The 19,560-nt window shown below is 44.6% G+C and overlaps 2 long non-coding RNA genes across 2 annotated transcripts; one reads left to right on the top strand and one right to left on the bottom strand.

The window, feature by feature from the left end:
* Nucleotides 1–8,079: 8,079 nt before the first annotated feature.
* Nucleotides 8,080–9,559, bottom strand: LOC144411400 (uncharacterized). Its single transcript, XR_013468556.1, has 2 exons — nt 8,472–9,559; nt 8,080–8,385 (listed from the first exon to the last, which is right to left on the bottom strand). It is a non-coding gene; the product is annotated as an uncharacterized LOC144411400 (long non-coding RNA).
* A 2,222-nt stretch (nt 9,560–11,781) lies between these two features.
* Nucleotides 11,782–17,292, top strand: LOC144411399 (uncharacterized). The gene is made up of 2 exons (XR_013468555.1): nt 11,782–16,003; nt 16,080–17,292. It is a non-coding gene; the product is annotated as an uncharacterized LOC144411399 (long non-coding RNA).
* Nucleotides 17,293–19,560: the final 2,268 nt, after the last annotated feature.

Raw genomic sequence — 19,560 nt, 5'->3', positions numbered from 1 at the left:
GGACTGCTTGGACTCTGCACATGCGTAGTGCGGGCGTGCGACAAAAGAGGAATTATGACGTCCGGGCCAAGGGCCGACACTTTGCGGCTGGGGAGCTGGTGTGGACATACACTCCTGAACGGAAGAAAGGCAGGTGCCCTAAGCTGGAAAGCCACTGGGTGGGACCGTGTCTGGTCCTGGAGCGGCTGGGAGAGGTTGTCTACCGGGTGCAGATGCCTGGCAGGGGGCGCTGGGTGGCGTTACACCGGGACAGGCTGGCACCCCTCAGACAGCTGGAGGAGAGGAAGAAACGCCTTGGGTGACTGTCGTGGCATCACCTAACCTAATGGCATTTGCTCTGGCGATGCTCTTTATCGAGAACCAGATCCAGAGGCTGGAGGAGTCGAGAGCCAAACTCGGTACATCATCAGCAGATCAGAGGTTCGCTTTGTATAAATGTGCCTTATAGTAATAGTTATTCAGGCAGTGAATGCAGCGTTGACGCTCGGATCACATGACCGCACCTTATAATATGTGTAAACAAACACCAAGGACTTGGGTCCGCGCAGCTGATCCATAGGAGCAGATGGTGATCCTCTTGCTGATCGATCACAGCAGCTTCGGGCTTTTTGACCACGTGGCTGAATTCATTCCAACCGCTCTGAAACCTGTGAGCCTTCAAAGTCGCTGAATCCGGTCATCCTCTCCTTTGCTGAGGCCCTTCAGGGTGTTTCTGCTTCTCTGTATAGAAAACACTTCAAAAGATTAGGAAACAAAATAGTACATATGTATGGATTAAAACTAATGTCATTAGTATTTTTAATTATGTATTATGAGCTGTTTATAGCCATATAATTCGTCTCTAACATTATTAATATTGATCAAAACAAAACATCTTGTTTAAACAACTGGAAGTTTCTTATAAACATTACATTTTATGAGATGACACGTGAACACGTAAAAATATGATTTGCCTTTGCTTCTCCTCTCCACCGAACAGCCTAATATACTGAATGTAACCTTCATTCTGGTGGTAACGTGATTAGAAATGTCTGAGTTTCTTAACTATTGATCTCAGTCAGAGATTGGCCACCTCAAAAGCATTAATGGCGACGTCCCGGCAGCATATTTTGTGAGTGACGCCGAGTGCGAAAAGTGGTCGGTGGCAGCTTCCTTGGTCAGGACGGCAGGTTCCGGTGGTCGGTGGCAGGTTCCCTTTTCGGAGCGGCAGGTTGCATTGGTCGGTGGTCGGTTCTTCCAGTGGTCGGTGGAAGGATCCTTTCTCAGTGGAGACATGGTCCCACCAACTTAAATAGGATCCATATCAGTGTATTCCCTCTTTTGACCTCATGAAAATGCGGGTTCTAAATTAGACTAATACCACCACATTTTACCTCATTGATGGGGTCTTCAGTCGCAGTGTCCCTTTCCTGCCAGGAGGGGTCCTTGTTTGAACAACTTTGTGTCACTCAGAAATAAGAACAGAATCTGTTTTATTTCCCATATATGCGTATATGTACAAATTTGATTTTGCCTACATGTCAGGTCTCAAAACACACAGTTCATTCAATAAACAGGAATATATAAAATAATTAAAATTAAATTAAATTTGAAATAATGATTTATCAACTATGCAATATAAAATATACATTCAAAATGATACATGTATTTGACCTTATATTTAACAAGTCGTCTCCTTAGTCCGCAGGATCTGCAGTAATCTTTCCTGCTTGTTTCCTCGCCCCTCAGATGTACAAGTCCAGGATGGAGGGCAGTCTTGTGGCAATCATTCTCTCTGCGCACCTGATGATTCCGTTGTAGTCTGTGGTCTTGTTTGGTGGCCAATCCAAACCACACAGCGATGGAAGAACAGGGAGTAGACATGATGGGAGAGTAGAAGAAGCCCCCCCGGTATGATGGTGTTCAATACAGAGCTAAAGTCCACAAACAAACAGATCCCCCAACACCAGCTTCTCCAAAGTTTCATCACCATAGACGGACGATGGGCCTGTAGTCATTTAATCCCATGACGGTGGAGCGTTCGAAGCACGAGGGGACTTCACACAGCTCGAGTGATTGGTTGAAGATCAGCGTGAAGATGGGGCGACAATGGTGACACATCAAATAATAAAAAGAAAGTAGTATTAGTCAAACTATTTATCTATATACTTATATACTGTTGTATATCTTTACACATGGGGCGGGGGCGTTACATATTTATTTTATGTTTTCTTTCTGGGATACATTGACCATAAAAGCAATCTCTACGTGGATCCACTTTTTGTACAATTTAGTTCTTTTTCTTTTTTTTTAACAAATAACTATGTATGATGTGTTAAAATTGTGCAATGTCATCATCCGTTGATAGGACAAACTATGTAACAATAGGGTCAACTAACAAGAACGGATGCACTGGTGATCATGTCATGTGACACGGTGTAATTCTTTTTGGGAAATATTCTACAGAGATCGCCTATCACCTTTTTCAGCACAATGACAATGTTAATTTTGTGTTAACAAATGAATCAGTAATAGCACACTATCAAACTTTAGTATTGGTCCACAACTACCTGGTTGAAGAACATGACTTACTTTTCTCAATAGATCTTTCAAGAGAAGACAATATAGCTGCTAAAATGTCAGTTCTGTCTTCATTAAATAACCTCTTAATAGATTCTTATCAATAATAATTTATTCTACATTTGTACCCGTTTTTCTGCTTCAAATCCTCATTCAGTTTAAATCTGAACACCCACACCCCCCCCCCCCATACCACCTCGCCCAACACACACAAACACACTGGTTGAGAGACCTGCAACACTTATTCTATTATGTAATCGCACATTTTCCTAAGTATTGTTTTGGATCACTTTTTTTTGCTACATCTTTAAAACCTATGTATAAATTCCATTCCCCTACTATAACAATATATTTCTTTGAATTATTTTTCCTTTTGAATTGTTCTTCTCTTCATTGTGTTATGGAGATAAACATATGTGAGACACCTCTGCTGCTCAGGGTCATAATGACCTGCTAACTAAAAGTCAAGGCAAATCAAGCCAACAAGCCAATCAATGTTCTTCAGGACCTTCAGAAACATCCCCCTCTATGTCTCTGTTGTCATCAAGGCTGAGTTTCAGAGCATCCTAGGCATGATGCTTTCTTTTTGTTTTACGTTGATAACAAAAATGAAGGCAAGCAGAGGTTTTATTCTGAAAAAGAGGTGACAGAGTTCAAGGGGGTACCTTGACACTGTCACAGTCAAATTACTGCAGTAGACCCCTGCTGGTCTTTCCAGAAAATTTTTCCAAAAGCTACAAAAGAGAAATAATTGAAATGTAAACAATTCAGACATGTGCAGGCTGTTGGAGAAAATTCAAATCATTTTCTGGAGGTATTAATGAAAATGTTGTGCTGCATAACCATGTGTTTACAGTAATGTAATGACTTTTGATACATGTCAGTTTGCAGGCAGAGACTGTTATTTCATGTTGGACGGAGACTTGTGTTAACCTACAATATGTATGTGCTTTTTAAAGGATGCATTGGATGTGGAAAGAGAGGAGAACTGCGGGGAATATACAGTGACCCACCTCACCCCGGTTTCTGCAGCCAAATTTGCGCATGGGATGCAGAATAATCGGTTTTGGAAAACAAAATATTTATAATAATATTCAAAATATTTGATACAGTTGAGACAAGAATCGTTTCTTTGTTTTACACACAGACATATTAGTTAATGTTATAATATTGACAATCAAATATTAGACAATTATGAATTGAAATGTATACGCCGACCCCTCCTGGCAGGAAAGGGACACTGCGACTGAAGACCCCATCAATGAGGTAAAATGTGGTGGTATTAGTCTAATTTAGAACCCGCATTTTCATGAGGTCAAAAGGGGGAATACACTGATATGGATCCTATTTAAGTTGGTGGGAAATTGTTAAGGATTGAATCAGACTGACCTAACGTTCATGAGTGGTAGATGTAATCACAGAGATTGACAGGCCATGACCAGAACAGACTGACAGGTCGTTTATTACATCAGCTGACACTTTTATCCAAAGCGACTAAGGTCACAATAAGTGCATTTCAAACATAAGGATACAAACTCAACATGAACATAAAAGTGCAATTTCATCATGGGAAGCTGGCGACGGTTCATGCGACCGACCGTTACATCATAGGACGCTGGCGAGGTTAAGACACACGTCACTTTATTTAAGACGCTGCGCTACTTGCAGGTCGCTGTGTTGTGCCTGATTCTCAATAAAGTTAGAAAAAAATGATTTACGGCGAACGCGTGGCCGTGAAGATGCTCATTAACATGTCATTTGCATGAGGAGGAGGGGGCGGGTCCATGTCTCCACTGAGAAAGGATCCTTCCACCGACCACCGGAAGAACCGACCACCGACCAATGCAACCTGCCGCTCCGAAAAGGGAACCTGCCACCGACCACCGGAACCTGCCGTCCTGACAAAGGAAGCTGCCACCGACCACTTTTCGCACTCGGCGTCACTCACAAAATATGCTGCCGCCTTTATGCCTTTGAGCCTAAGCAAAGCCTACAGGGAAAGTCGGCCCATTTGGACGACAACAGGTACTCATCTGCTCGGCTCTTCATTGAGAAGGCCGAGGCCTGAGGTGGAGGGCGCTGCCTCCCTGAGGTCCTCTTCCCTGGTCATCTGGAGGAGGGGCCAAGGCCTGAAGTGGAGGGGGCCGTGTCCACGTGGTCGTCCTCTCCGTTCCTCGGCCCTTGTCATCCTCTTGCCTGCTTGGTGGACTCTCCTGACATCTGGAGGACTGGGGTTGGCTCTTCGTCAGGACATTCCACATGAAAAGGGAGTGGGGGAGATTGCACTGGTCGCAAAATCAAAACCCATGAATATTTCTTTAACCTTTAACCCTTATGTTATGTTTAGGGTCAATTTGACCCATTTCAATTTTTGTGTTGACCAAAGTGCAGGTTATCCTTACTTTTTTTCCACGAAATTTTCTGACTTTTCCTCATCTAGGGTCATGAACTGCTGTGTAAAATCTGGACACTTTGATGTGTCGTGGAGTGTCTGCACACAGTTTGTATACAAAGATGATGTTGCGGGTCATTTTGACCCAGACACAAAGTGGCTGTTCAAATCCCAAATAAACATGTCTCTTTGATGTACTTTATTATGATTGCCTCTGAAAAGCCAATCAGAACCAGGTGTTTATGGAAGAGAGACTTTCTCTCCCCTGTCCTTCTCACTGTTTCAATGCCCTTTCTCTGAGAAATACACCAAAAATGAGCTCCAGACGATTTTCAGCTGAAGAAGTATTATCACAGCTTATGAACTGGGATAGTGATGTAGAGGAAGATGTTTCAGAGACAGAGGATCCTTCAGAGCCAGAGGACAATGCTATTGATGATCCAGATTATCAATTTCCCCACGATGAGGAGGATTCAGAGGACGAGTCTGCCGGTTTCCCTTCATCAGATGAAAAACAAGAAACGTCATCCACAGAGGGGACATGGACATCTAAAGATGGTAACGTAAAATGGTCAACATCACCACACCAAAGCCGAGGCAGATTGTCATCATCAAATGTCATCAAAATGACTCCTGGTCCGACAAGATTTGCTGTCACAAGAGTTGATGATATTCAATCAGCATTTCAGCTCTTCATATCCCCACCCATAGAGAAGATAATCCTGAACATGACCAACTTGGAGGGGAGGCGTGTCTTTCAAGAAAAATGGAAGCCACTAGATCCAACTGACTTGCATGCTTACATTGGAATTCTGGTGTTAGCTGGAGTATACAGGTCAAAGGGTGAAGCAACTGCAAGTTTATGGGATGAAGAGAATGGAAGGCCAATCTTCCGAGCAACAATGTCTTTGGAGACATTTCACATGATCTCTCGTGTGATCCGATTTGACAACCGTGACACCAGAGCTGGTCGACGCGAGAGAGACAAACTTGCAGCGATCAGAGATGTCTGGGATAAATGGGTCGAAATCCTGCCTTTACTGTATAATCCTGGCCCCCATGTTACTGTCGATGAGCGCCTTGTTCCATTCAGAGGACGCTGTCCTTTCCGACAGTATATGCCAAGCAAGCCTGCGAAATATGGCATCAAAATATGGGCAGCCTGTGATGCAAAATCCAGTTATGCGTGGAACCTGCAGGTATATACTGGAAAGCCACCTGGAGGAGCACCTGAGAAGAATCAGGGAATGCGTGTGGTATTGGAGATGACTGAAGGGCTGCAAGGTCACAACATCACATGTGACAACTTCTTTACATCCTACCGTCTTGGAGATGAACTTCAGGAGAGAAAGCTGACTATGTTGGGAACAGTCAGAAAAAATAAACCAGAACTTCCCAGTGAGATTTTGAAGATGCAAGGAAGACCTCTGCATTCCTCAAAATTTGCTTTCACGGAGAAAACAACACTTGTTTCTTACTGCCCAAAGAGAAACAAGAATGTTCTTGTGATGAGCACAATGCACAAAGATGCTTCTCTGAGCACAAGAGAGGACATGAAGCCACAAATGATCCTGGATTACAACGCCACCAAAGGAGGAGTTGACAATCTTGACAAAGTCACAGCCACATATAGCTGCCAGCGCAAGACTGCCCGTTGGCCCTTGGTGGTTTTCTACAACATTGTGGATGTGTCTGCTTACAATGCCTATGTGCTGTGGATTGAGATCAACCAGCAGTGGAATGCCAGCAAACTGTACCGACGTCGACTTTTCCTGGAAGAACTAGGCAAAGCACTTGTCACTCCCAAGATCCAGAACTGGGCCAGGCCAGCTCGAACCCCAGCAGCTGCAGCTGTCATCACAAAGGTCCAGGGCAGGGCATCTGACCAACCCACAATGGATCCTTCGGATACAGGTGCAAAGAAACGCAAAAGATGCCAAGTCTGTCCCTCCCGAGATGACAGTAAAACAAGTACCTGTTGTGTGAGGTGCAAGAAGTACATCTGCAGAAAGCACACCGTCACATTCTGTCCATCATGTGGGGAACACTGAAAATGTTGAACATTGAAAACCCCAGGAGAATGGGGCAAGTTAAATGAAAGTGTTAAATTAAGTGTTTGTGACGAAGAAAAACATGATATCAGGAGTTCTTTAATATAGTGTTTGAATTGTATATCTCTTCTTCTCATCTCTTCTTAATGTTTGTTTAATCTAAAACAAAGTTATTATTGGTTTAACTTCATTTTTGACTGTTTTGTGTGCTTTTAGACAATACGGGTCAAAATGACCCGCAACATAATAAACGTATTTTTTTCTCAACATAATACAAGGGTTAAACTCAATGTGCCGTACTCATTTGTAACCTGGGAACCCTTCTAAGGACTGAAGGGGGTCAGAAAGTTGTTTTACTTGCACACCGGAGGTCCCAATCACAGCCGCCTGAGGACCTTTTTCAGCCTCTTCTGTGCTCCACAAGAGTTGTTATCTAGTAGTTCATCACTTCTCCAACAAGATTCGTATCGATAGATTTGTGTCTAACTATTATTTAATACATTAATTTAGTATTTAGTATTATACCATAATAAATAAAAAGACAACTAGATGTGTTACAGGGTTCAAAAATTGTCTTGAACATCGACGACGGGAACAAACCCTCTGATTCGTTGGCTGATTTCAATCACTAGAGACGGTTGAGATCAAGTTACCATTAACGTTGGAGCGAGTAAATTAGCCTATTAGAATATTTAGGATTTGTCATTTTGGGAGCAGTTAACACACATTTTTCTGATCGCTCACACATCTTGTTGAACTCGGGGTTTGAATTTGTTTTATTGGATTTGTTTGTGCTTTCAGTTGCCTGACTTCATTTCTTAGAAACATTCATGTTTTAATCAAAATGTTCCATGTAGGAAACATCTACTTTAGGCTGAGACATGTTTCCCCAGCTTCACGTGCTGCTTCCTGTCAGACAGGAAGTCAGTGATCCACTTGCAGGTGGAGTCGGGCACGTGCAGCTGGGAGAGTTTGTCCTGCAGCAACATCATTGCTGTTTCACTTCATTTAAGTCAACAAGTAATAAAGAACACGTGATTCTCTTTGGTCTGAAAAAAAGAAAATGGATTCATTTGGTTTTATTTTTATCAAAATTTATTTTCAAATAATAATAAACACGTGACATATTTAACAAAAAAAAAAACACAATAAACGGGAGAGTGGGGCAGAAACACATAGAGGGGGAAAATGAGAGGGAGAGAGTGGAGGGTGGGGAGAGGGCCAGAAAGTGATAGAGGGGGAAAAGGGCCTGTGGGTAAATAGAAACGTTAGTGAGTCTTTGTGTGGATCTGGAGCTGCTCCTGAGGGGTCGACTCTCAGCGCGCCCCGGTGACGTGACGTCCTGATGATGTCCTGATGGCGTCCTGATGGCGTCCTGTTGGTCTGCAGAGACAAGGAGAAGAGACGTGAGGAGGATCATCGGGATGTGAGAAAACATTCATAGATCCAATTATTTTAATTTGATGTACCTTCATTTAGTTATTTCATGTGTGTATCTACATTATACATTGTGGTTGTTAAAGTGTATTTCTGTATATGCTTTTCATGTTTAGTTCCTGAGAAGAAAGAAATAAAAGTTAGTAACACGTTAATGTTGTTAGTGTGTAGAACAAAATCTCCAACAGGAATCAGGAAACATTTATTGCCAAAAGACGAGTACGGCTCCTTTTTCCTTTTCCTTTTTCACGCGTCTCTGGTTCCGCTCTGGCTTCCACTGAAGATCCCCCCACACTGGCTTGGCACAGCCATTTACCCCCATGATGGTCAGCTGCATGAGGGACGTCCCCAGCACACCTGAAGAAAGTCTCTCTCACACACACACACACACACACACACATATATGGAGCAAATCCAGGTCAAACGTTTTGTTCATTTGAAAAACAAAAAAAATGAAGTGGGGAGGAAGGGAGAGAGATGGGTGCGGGGGGAAGAGAGTGGGGGGCAATGGGAGAGTGGGGGCAGAAACAGATAGAGGGGGAAAAGAAGAGAGAGGGTGGGGAGAGGGCCAGAAACAGATAGAGGGGGAAAAGGGAGAGGGTGCCTGTGGGTAAGAGACAAGGAGAAGAGACGTGAGGAGGATCATCGGGATGTGAGAAAACATTCATAGATCCAATTATTTTAATTTGATGTACCTTCATTTAGTTATTTCATGTTTGTATCTACATTATATAATGTGGTTGTTAAAGTGTATTTCTGTATATGCTTTTCATGTTTAGTGAGTCTCTGTGCATAACAACATGTTAGAGTGTCTCTGTGTAAGTACTTTTATATCTTTTATATGCGTCTCTGTGTACATGTACATGATAACAGCAGGAATCAGAGGTTTATCTCAAGTACTAACTGTAAATCACAGCTTTCACCACGCGATACACCGACACATCACATCATTCACAGCCGTACGGCTGCAGTCTGTCTGGACTCCTCACTTACCTTCAGCTCTGTTGAGTGCAGCAGAAGGCGTCTTCATCTCCTCTTCACACTCCTGAGGCCTTACGGTTACTTTCTGCAAGTTTCTCTCTGGAAAACTTCAGTGTGTGTAGTTTGAAACTAACTGACTGAATGTGCCACAGACCTTATGCTGAGGTGAACGGAGCTTAGAACATGGAGCTTAGAACATGGAGCATAGAACATGGAACATGGAGCTTAGAACATGGAACATGGAGAAATGTTCCATCATGATGTCACGTCTCTATGGTTACAGTGAAGGTATCTTGAATATGGAAATGAGCCTTTAAAGTAAACGTGTGTGTGGACGGTGTATCTGTATTGATGGAGCTCATCCACTTCACATGCTGCATAAAACACTTTGCTCTGTTTGTTTTCTATGACCCGTTCATCTTGATCTTGAAAGCAAACACTTTAAAGAATAAATAAAGAACGATTTTTGATTTTGGTCCATTGTTTCAAGTCGGAAATATATAAACTCTTGAATCCGGGTCGTTAAACCTCCCGTTCGAGCCCTCTTGTCTGCAGTCGTTATGCTAAGCTAACCAGCTACCGATGCTAAACCGACACATTTAAAACAATACCAGTGTCTGAACCCATACATGAAATTGAACAATGAACAATACCCTAAATATAGACAAATAAAAACCACTTGGCTTCAAACTACAGCTTCGAATTGTTTAACTTCAAACTATGAACAATATATGAATTGTTTAAAGTTTACAGTATTATTGCAGTGTTTATCTACCAACAGCCAGAAGAGTAGTTAATTGGAATTTGGGGAATATTAATAATTTAATTTTAGATTCATGCTCATTGTGCAGGAAGGACAGATATGTAACATATATTGAAAAGCATTTACGTTAGATTGACCTTGTTTGTCTCAAAGTATTGACGTGCAACACAGAAGAGCTGCAGAGGACAGAATGTATTAATTGTATATTTAGTTGACCCTTGGTTGCGTAGAATAAAGACAAAGCGAAATAAATCAAAAGATCTCCCGTCATCTGCGGAAGGAAGTTAAGACATTTGTATGCAGCTTAACGACAAACAACACCCGAAGGAACGTCGCTTTTCGACTTTAATAACGGAGGGGAAACACCGACTTAAATACATGTGAATAGAAGGTAGCTGGCTAGCTAGCTGCTGTAGCCACACGGTCCCTTTACCTTTTGATAGTCCCTTCAAAACCCCAAAAGGGATTAACGGAGTAAGAAGGGTTGTGAGTTTGGTTTTAAAGGATTAACGAGAAAACGACTGTCCCCTTCCGTTTTACCGCTTTTGATTAAAAACGAAAAACGAGAAAAGAATGTTTTCATTTTCTGTTTTTTACGGTAAAAGGGACTATCAAAGGGTACACGGACCCTACACCGAAACTGGAGTTGCGTTCCGGTACGGTAGTTACCGGCTGAGCACCGGCCCTCGGTACCCAACCCTACATGAGAGGGGTCAAACCGATGAGGAAGATTTTCACACGAATCGGGTAAGAAGTTGATATTCTGATTTTCAAACGGGGCTTCCTGAATTATAACGGGTGGTAACAGATTACAAAGACGGGTATTTAGTTGCACATTTATTTATTTATATTTAGTTTTTTTTTTTTAATTATTTTTTTTCTCTCTCTTCTTAGAAAATCCAAATTTCGGTTATTTGATTGGGCTTCTAATGATGATAACTTGTCTTTTTATCCGGTTATTTGAAAAATGTGTATAAAATTATAAGAGTATGTCACGTTCGGTCACGGTACGGGCGGCAAAGATCCACGCGCAGAGGGAGGTCACAAAATAAGGGTTTTAATGTTCAACAGAAACAGCGAGCCGAGCTCGATGGCAAAACATAGAACAAAAATGTATTCTCTAGGAGACCAGCTAGGCAAAAGGCAAAACGAAAGATAATCCTCGGGACAGGGGAATCTCCTCCTTGGAGAACGAAGCTCGACAGGAGCCCGCAGGATGCAGCCCCTGAGGCACGACGCTGGAGGCCGGACGAGCAAGACTTGGCTGTGCGCAAACAGAGAAGGTCTTGAGGCTGCTGGACAGGGGAAGGGTTGGCTCACAAGAATAATCCGACAAGACACAAAGGGAACACATGCAAGATATAGACAGGGTGATTAGACATGACGAGAAACAGGTGTAACAGCAAACGGCGCGGCCACTGATTGAAATGAGCGGCAGGTGGATGGGAAGGCTATGTGAGAAGTGGGTGTGTGTGTAGAGGTGAGACTAATGGGCAAATGAGTGTGTCAGTGAATGTATATGGCAGAGGGGGAGAGAGAGAGAGAGAGAGACCTGGATCCTGACAGAGTAATTGTACGGTATTTCCGGTTAATCAGCATCCAACTTTTTACTGAGGAAGACAGGGAGCAATGTGCGCATTTACGATTGTATTCAGACTAACTATCTGAAAATCGCATAATTGTGACCCTTGACCAAAGGGGAAGACAGGGGCAATTGACAATTGTGACCCTTGACCGAAGGGGAAGATAGGAGGGATTTTGAGAGTTCACTGAAATCGCAAAATCTCAGCCCTTGACCTAACAGGAAGACAGGAACAATATCGGGGTTTTCGGACAGTAGTCTGAAAACAGATATTTGCGCCCTTGACCTATATTTATTAACCAATAGTTCTGGTTGGGTTTTAACTTGTATTTTTCCTACGTAAAAGAAAATCAAGACTTATAGTGACGACTATATTTTAAGTAATAAAAGTATACTTCACCACGCCTGAAAGATGGGTGGTGTACACGGTAAAGGTAAAAAGGAAATGGGTTCTCCGGAGGGACCCATTGTGGATCTGATGAGAAGGAAATATGGAGATCAATCTCTAGAGTTTTGGCCCGAGTGGTCAAAAGATTTTGGGTTCCCTGCAAATGGTTCTTTCAGTAGAATAAAACTGAACATGTTACAAACAGGCTTAGAGGGAAAAGAGAAGGGTATAAAAACTCAGAGGGTGATAAAAGGCAAAGACTTGGAGGACATTGAGAAACAAAGTAAATGGTTAAAATGGTGGGAGGATGAATGTGAATGTAGAGAAAGGAAACAAATGGCTAAAGAATTGACATGCGCAAAAACCACATTGGTTGAAAAAACAGATCCAAATGTTATTGAACAAAATGACCGATGTGCTTCTTCTCCCTTGTATCCGAGTCTCACAGGGGCTGGCGGCCCTCTCCTCAACACATGCCCACCGCCGTACCCTGCTTCATCTGCGAACCAGCAACCTCCGTCTGCAGGGTCACATATCAAAGTTCACTACACCCGACAGAGGGAGGAAAAGGAAGCGGCAGTGAAAGCAGCACAGGAACGACTCCTCGGCGAAGAGGAGGAAAAGAGACAGGCTGCTCTCCTCACTCGCTCTCGCTCTCCAGGAGCAACCGGAGGGGACACTTCTGCCATCAACAAACTGATTGCAGAGCAACCATCTACATCAGATGTTGTTTCCCCCTCTTTCGACCCAGAGGGAGTTCCCCCGGATGCAAAATCTGTGCTCCAAACCCCAATGATTCAAGTACCAGGACACTCAGGTCCCATACTTGTTTTCCGGCCTTGGACTGATACGGACATTAGAGCTGCAATGGCTCATCTCCCGCCGATACAGCACTCGGGAAGACTGTTTGCTGAAGCATTCATGGACTTCTGTAAGCAATTCCTGCCCAACTTTGCTGAAATTCGACGTGTTCTAATGAGTCACGTGGGTCCGACTCACTACCAAAAGCTCAACCAGCTGGTTGCAGGAGACACCAGTGCGGCCGATGTTGAATGGAGTTCAAATCAAAATAACAGAGAATGTCCACAAAATGCACCTCGTAGAGGATGGGGGCGTGGACGGGCCAGACGAGGAAGGGGTGGCAACGCACATTCCGATTGACGTGAGGCGGACGGGGAGGAGGCTGCATGTGAGGGGGAGACGGCAACCATGCTGAGGCCTCACATGATAAGGGAAGTAAAACACACACACACCGCAGCCTGCAATGAAGAAACGCTTTCTGCACTAACTCCCTGCACGCACACTCACACTCACACTCACACACCGGAGCAACAACAAGCTCTCATGGACATCACAGAGCAATTGAGAACACAAAAGCTTTCACTTAAACACACATACGCAAAGTTTTCAGGAAAATCATTGAAAATATGCCCACCACTATGGTGCAAATTCAAGGGAAACTTTTATCGTTTTTGGTTGATTCGGGGGCTACACATTCTGTAATACAACAAAAGTATTTTCCAGGTCAGAAACTTAGTGGAAAACAGGTTTTCTCACAAGGAGCTTCAGGGATGACTATTGTAGAGAGATTTACGGCACCTATGACCAGTACACACACTGACTCAACTGACCCTGAACCAGACATCACAGTAAAACATTCCTTTTTGCTGTCCTCTTGCTGTCCCATTAATCTAATGGGCAGAGACCTCATGTGTTCTTTCGGCATTAGCCTCATCTCCACTCCTACAAGTGGTTGCAAGTGGTGAGATGCAGAGCCATTGACCAGATGGCAAAGACAGTTATAAGTGATCCAATGTTTGTGTACCAGTGGTGGCTTCCGGTTGACTCACAATCAGAATTGTCCCACCTGGCAGCATCACGCGTCCAGCCTGAGGCAGAGTGCATGGATGCTTCATATCTCCACTGCACAGCTCATGTGTCACATGGGCCAGATAAGCAATATGATGCATTATTTCTACAGGATCTGAATGATCAAATTGCATGTATGACATTGTTTTGGTCCACACTTAAATGTGCTGTTTCCGTTTCTCTCACCCCCTCTCAGCAGCACCTCTTTAATGTGGACTCTTCTTTCCCACACATCTCCTTGTCTAAAGCAGCAACAGACCAATGGAGAGATTTGGGACCCTTTGTCGCAGCGTGCGAGGCATTGGCAGATTGGGAGGCTACACCAGATCCACTTGTGATGCGCTCTCCGTCGACAGGCTTCTTTAAACAGCCATTCGCATTTTGCACACCTGCTCTCAGATCTGTTTATGTCATGGATGAAAATAACATATTTTCTGACACACACACTGATACATTTTTGACTAATGTCTCCTCTATTTCTCCTGCCCTCAGTTCTGTCCCAGACACCTTGTGGGCAGCGCATAAATATGACGTGGGACTCATCAAAAAATGTCAACCTGTGGTCATCACTCCTCGATCAGACTTCCGTCCCCGCAAACATCAATACCCACTGCGCCAAGAGGCCATTGACGGTATAACACCGGTGTTCAACTCCCTCTTAAAGGCCGGAGTCATTGTTCCATGTCCTGACTCGCCGGTAAGAACACCTATTTTTCCAGTTAAAAAGATCAGAGATGCAGGCAAACCAACTGAGTGGCGCTTCGTGCAGGACCTAAAAGCCGTTAATGCAGCCGTCCACGCACGAGCCCCAAATGTTCCCAACCCGTACACCATTATGGCACAGGTTCCACCTGATGCTCGATGGTTTTCCGTGATTGACCTCTCAAATGCTTTTTTCAGTGTCCCTGTGGACATTGACAGTCAGTTTTGGTTTGCGTTTAATTTCAATGGCAAGCCTTACACTTTCACACGCTTGTGTCAGGGCTACACAGAATCACCTACGATCTACAACGAGGCACTCAGGGAAAGTTTGGAGAGCCTCACTTTGTCTCCAGGAACAGCGCTTTTGCAGTATGTTGATGACTGTTTAATTGCAGCTCCAACACAAAAGCAGTGTGAACAGGACACTCTCAAATTGCTTCAACACTTAGCAGCGGAAGGACACAAGGCCAGCCTATCCAAACTACAGTTTGTTTCACAGAACGTTCATTTCCTAGGCCATAACATTTCCGGTGAAGGGAAGACACTATCACCAAAACGCATTGCCTCAATTGTAACACTTCCAAAACCACAAACCAAGAAACAGATGATGTCATTTTTGGGAATGTGTTCCTACTGTAGGTCATTTATTCCAAATTACTCCCAACTCGAGCAACCTCTGTCCTCATTGATACATGGGAAAAATCTCAGCGCGCATGATAAAATTCAGTGGCTCCCTGCAGCCTCTCAAGCTTTCACGGACATGAAATGCGAGTTACAAGTTCCTCCGACTTTGGGTCTTCCTGATCCTCACAAACCGTTCACACAAACCGTTGACGAACGTTCTGGATGTATGACATCAGTGCTCCTACAATCCCATGGCGATAAACTACGACCAGTAGCTTATTTCTCCGCAAAACTCGATCCGGTAGCAGCAGGCTTACCACAGTGCCTTCGAGCTGTGGCAGCTGCTGAAAAGGCTCTTACAGCCTCTCGTGACATTGTAGGCTATGCTACGCTAACATTATTGGTTCCACATTCGGTTTCACGGATTCTTCTCGAACAGAAGTCGTCTCATTTATCTGCAGCGCGTTACCTTCAATATCACACATGTCTCCTAGACATGCCGAATGTTACAGTAAAACGCTGCAATGTCCTCAATCCTGCATCTCTTCTCCCCACTCCGGAGGATGGAGAGGAGCATAATTGTTTGGCTGAGCTGGAAGCTCAGTGCACACCTCGACCAGACCTCGCAGACACACCTCTGCTCAACAGTGACATGGTAATGTATGTTGACGGATCTGCTACACAGGATCCCCTGACTGGTTCTAATCTTGTGGGTTTCTCTGTGGTTTCAGACTCAGCTGTTCTGTGTTCCGGCCCTCTTCCATGTCACCTCTCAGCCCAAGCAGCAGAATTAATCGCGCTAACAGAAGCTTGTAAACTAGCTAAGGATAAAACGACAACCATTCACACTGATTCCAGATACGCTTTTGGCGTGGTTCATGATTTCGGCGCGCTGTGGAGACACAGAAATTTTCTCAAATCAGATGGCAAACCAGTGTTACACCACACTCTGATAGCAGAACTATTGGATGCCATTTTGTTGCCCACAGCTATTGCCGTTTGTAAATGTGCAGCGCACACATCCGGCACAGGCGACATCGCAAAGGGGAATGAGCGAGCAGACTTAGCTGCAAAACCGGCTGCTAGACGTCCTCTTCCCAAACCATCACGCCCAGTTCCTGCCATGTGTTCTCTTCCCTCCTCTCTTGCAGCCGTGCAGTCCCTCTCTACTTCAGATGAGAGACGTTTTTGGTCCTCCTCAGGCTCCAAATTCATAGACTGCATCTGGTATGGTCCAAATGGTAATCCATGCTTACCTAAACATTTCTTCCCTCACTATGCGAAATTGACTCATGGGTTAGACCATGTGTCAAAAGGGGGAATGTTAAGTATCATTGATGCAACATGGTTCACAAAAGGCTTTGCAGCTTACGCACAAAGGTTCTGCCAAGCGTGCATAACATGTGCAACTCACAATGTAGGTCGTTCAGTACAGGTGTCACATCATGCAGCACATCCACCGCCTGCAAGACCATTTGAACATGTAATGATGGATTTTGTGGAACTCTCCCCATCGGAAGGTAAGAAACACTGTCTTGTAATGGTAGACATGTGGTCCAAATGGGTTGAGGTGTTTCCCTCCAGTAAGCAGACAGCCTCCACAGTGGCTAAAGCCTTGATTTCAGAGATCATTCCCCGCTGGGGAATCCCAAAGCAAAATTTCTAGCGACAATGGTTCACGTTTTGTCAACCAAGCAATCACAGAATTAAGTGCATACCTGGGTATTGACTTAGAAACACACTGCGCATACCACCCAGCTAGTGGAGGAGCGGTAGAGAGAGAAAATGGAACATTGAAAACAAAACTGGCCAAATGTTGCACAGACACAGGTCTACCGTGGACAAAAGCACTGCCCTTGGTTCTGATGTACATGCGGATGAGGAAACGAACACGCAGCAACCTAAGCCCATTTGAAATCCTTTTCGCAGTTCCTCCCCATATAGGTGTGGAAGCTCCAGGAACACCACTCCCTTCCACCACAATGTGCGAGAATGACATGTTAACCTAATGCATTCGACTGTCTTCCACTTTGTCTGATGTAAGAAAACAGGTTGTAGCTGCACTTCCGAGAGAAGCAACGGGTCCACTACAACGACTGCAACCAGGTGACTTCGTGGTGGTAAAGGACTTCAGGAGGAAAAGTTGGAAAGCTAAACGGTGGCAGGGTCCATTCCAGATTCTCCTGGTCACCCAAACAACGGTCAAGGTAGCTGAAAGAGCAACTTGGGTCCACGCATCCCATTGCAAGAAGGTTCCAGATCCAGTACCAGCAGTGGGCTCAGGCGACCCTACCTCCACAAAAAGTGTCAATCAACCGACACCACCGATCCAGTGACCACGGACGGGCAGTTGACCGGCAGACACACAGTGCATTGTGATCTGTGTTGACTGTCTACAACGCGGGTGCCTCACAAGAAAGAAGGTTGGCAGACTCCACATCCCAACGTGTACCTGCGGACCAACACAAGAAGAAGAACACGGCCAGGACCCCTCCACATAGACACAGTAGTCGTTTTTGCCACGACAGTTTTATTCATATTATTGCTTGCTTCAGTTTCATTGTATCTCAGCATCTTTTTGTGATTCCGTAGTCCGCTGCCTAAAGAGTGGGTCTCTCTTATCATGGAACGACAGCGTTCATGGAACCCCCTCAGACGACTGGGGGGGACTCGTGTAACCATGTGTTTATTTGCAGGTGTCACTTTATTTGTGTTGATTCCATATTTTGTCCTCCACCAGAAACATTTAGACGACTTACTTGACCGACCCAACAACTCAACTCACTCTAACTCGACCGTTCGCAACCGCACCAAGCGAGCACTGACCCGCCTAGACAACCGGTTCGAAAATGGGATGAACCCATTGAACAAATATTCTGCAAATATGTGGTGGCGCTATGCTCAACACGTAGCGACAAAAGAAAATGCTTCCGACTGTTACGTATGTTCTCCGCTACACATCAGCACTAATCAACCACGGCTAGCCGTAGCCCCCCTGGGGAAGTCTGAAGGATGTTTCTGCGGGCTCTCGGTTAGTGGGTGGTATGTGCCCCCCATAGTCCTGTATATATCCAACGATAGCGACAAAGATTCTTTGTTTATTTATGAGTTATCCCCATGGGAAACAATAGATGATTTGGACTGTGCACAATCTCACGATATCAAACGATACACGGCTAACCAAACGTCTACATTCGCACTCCAGGCTCAGGAAAGCCGAACACGGTTTCCTCTCTGCCATGCTCGTGATGGGACACATCCAGTGGGGAAAACAGACCCTGCAAGGTGTGACACGATCCTCATTGCAGGAAACCATGCGTTTAATGATTTAAATTGCAATAAAGACCATTTCCCACCTTTCCGAAACGACTGCGCCAAAAACCTCAACAGGAGCTTTTGCCAAGCTAAGGGCACTGCAGAAAGGGCCGCAAAAGTGCCCATTCATCTCCAAAAATGGTCGTGTTCTGGCTGGACTTTCACTCCAGTAAATCCACGAGATTGCCCGCCCAATGTTAATTGTTCTGTTTTCCATTTCACTTTCCTCCCTGGGAAGAACGGTACTTATCCAGTGACCGAGGGATGATGGCTGTGTGGCACCACCCTCCGCGTGTCTCTCCCCCCTCAGTGGAGCGGAATATGTGCTCCTGTTCGCGTTACTGATCATACTTTTATTCTCACAGCTACAACAGGGACAAGCAAACGAACAAAACGAATGGCCGCATTGGACACTGGCCTTAACCCGGAAGTCAATTTTGCGCCACACAACTCAATCTGGGGCAGCGATGTGCCTGACGAGTTCAAACACGCCAGTACGTCAGTTAAAGTTTTGTGGGGACTGTTTCCATGGACAGGAGTGGGAAAAAACACGCTACGACTTGAAACCGTTGATTACCGTTTCAAAAGCTTTGTAAACATGACTCTAGCTGGCCTTAAGGGTATTCGCGAGGAAATGACCGCCATGCGTTTAATGATTATGCAGAACCGCATGGTACTAGACCAATTGACCGCTGCCCAAGGAGGTGTTTGTGCTATCGTAGGAGAATATTGCTGTACGTTTATCCCTGAGAATGACAAAGACGAAGGCATAATCCATCAGGCGATACAAAACATGACAAAACTTCAGGAATCTGTGACAAGAGACAAATCTCCCTCCCCCAGATTGGCTCACACGGGTGTGGTATTCATGGAAAGGAACACTAATACAAGCAGCTA

The sequence above is a fragment of the Gasterosteus aculeatus genome, chromosome 8, assembly GCF_964276395.1.
Source record: "Gasterosteus aculeatus chromosome 8, fGasAcu3.hap1.1, whole genome shotgun sequence".
NCBI classification, from domain to species: Eukaryota; Metazoa; Chordata; class Actinopteri; order Perciformes; family Gasterosteidae; genus Gasterosteus; species Gasterosteus aculeatus.
The sequence above is the reverse complement of the archived record's forward strand: the minus strand, read 5'-3'. Positions and strand labels throughout refer to the sequence as shown.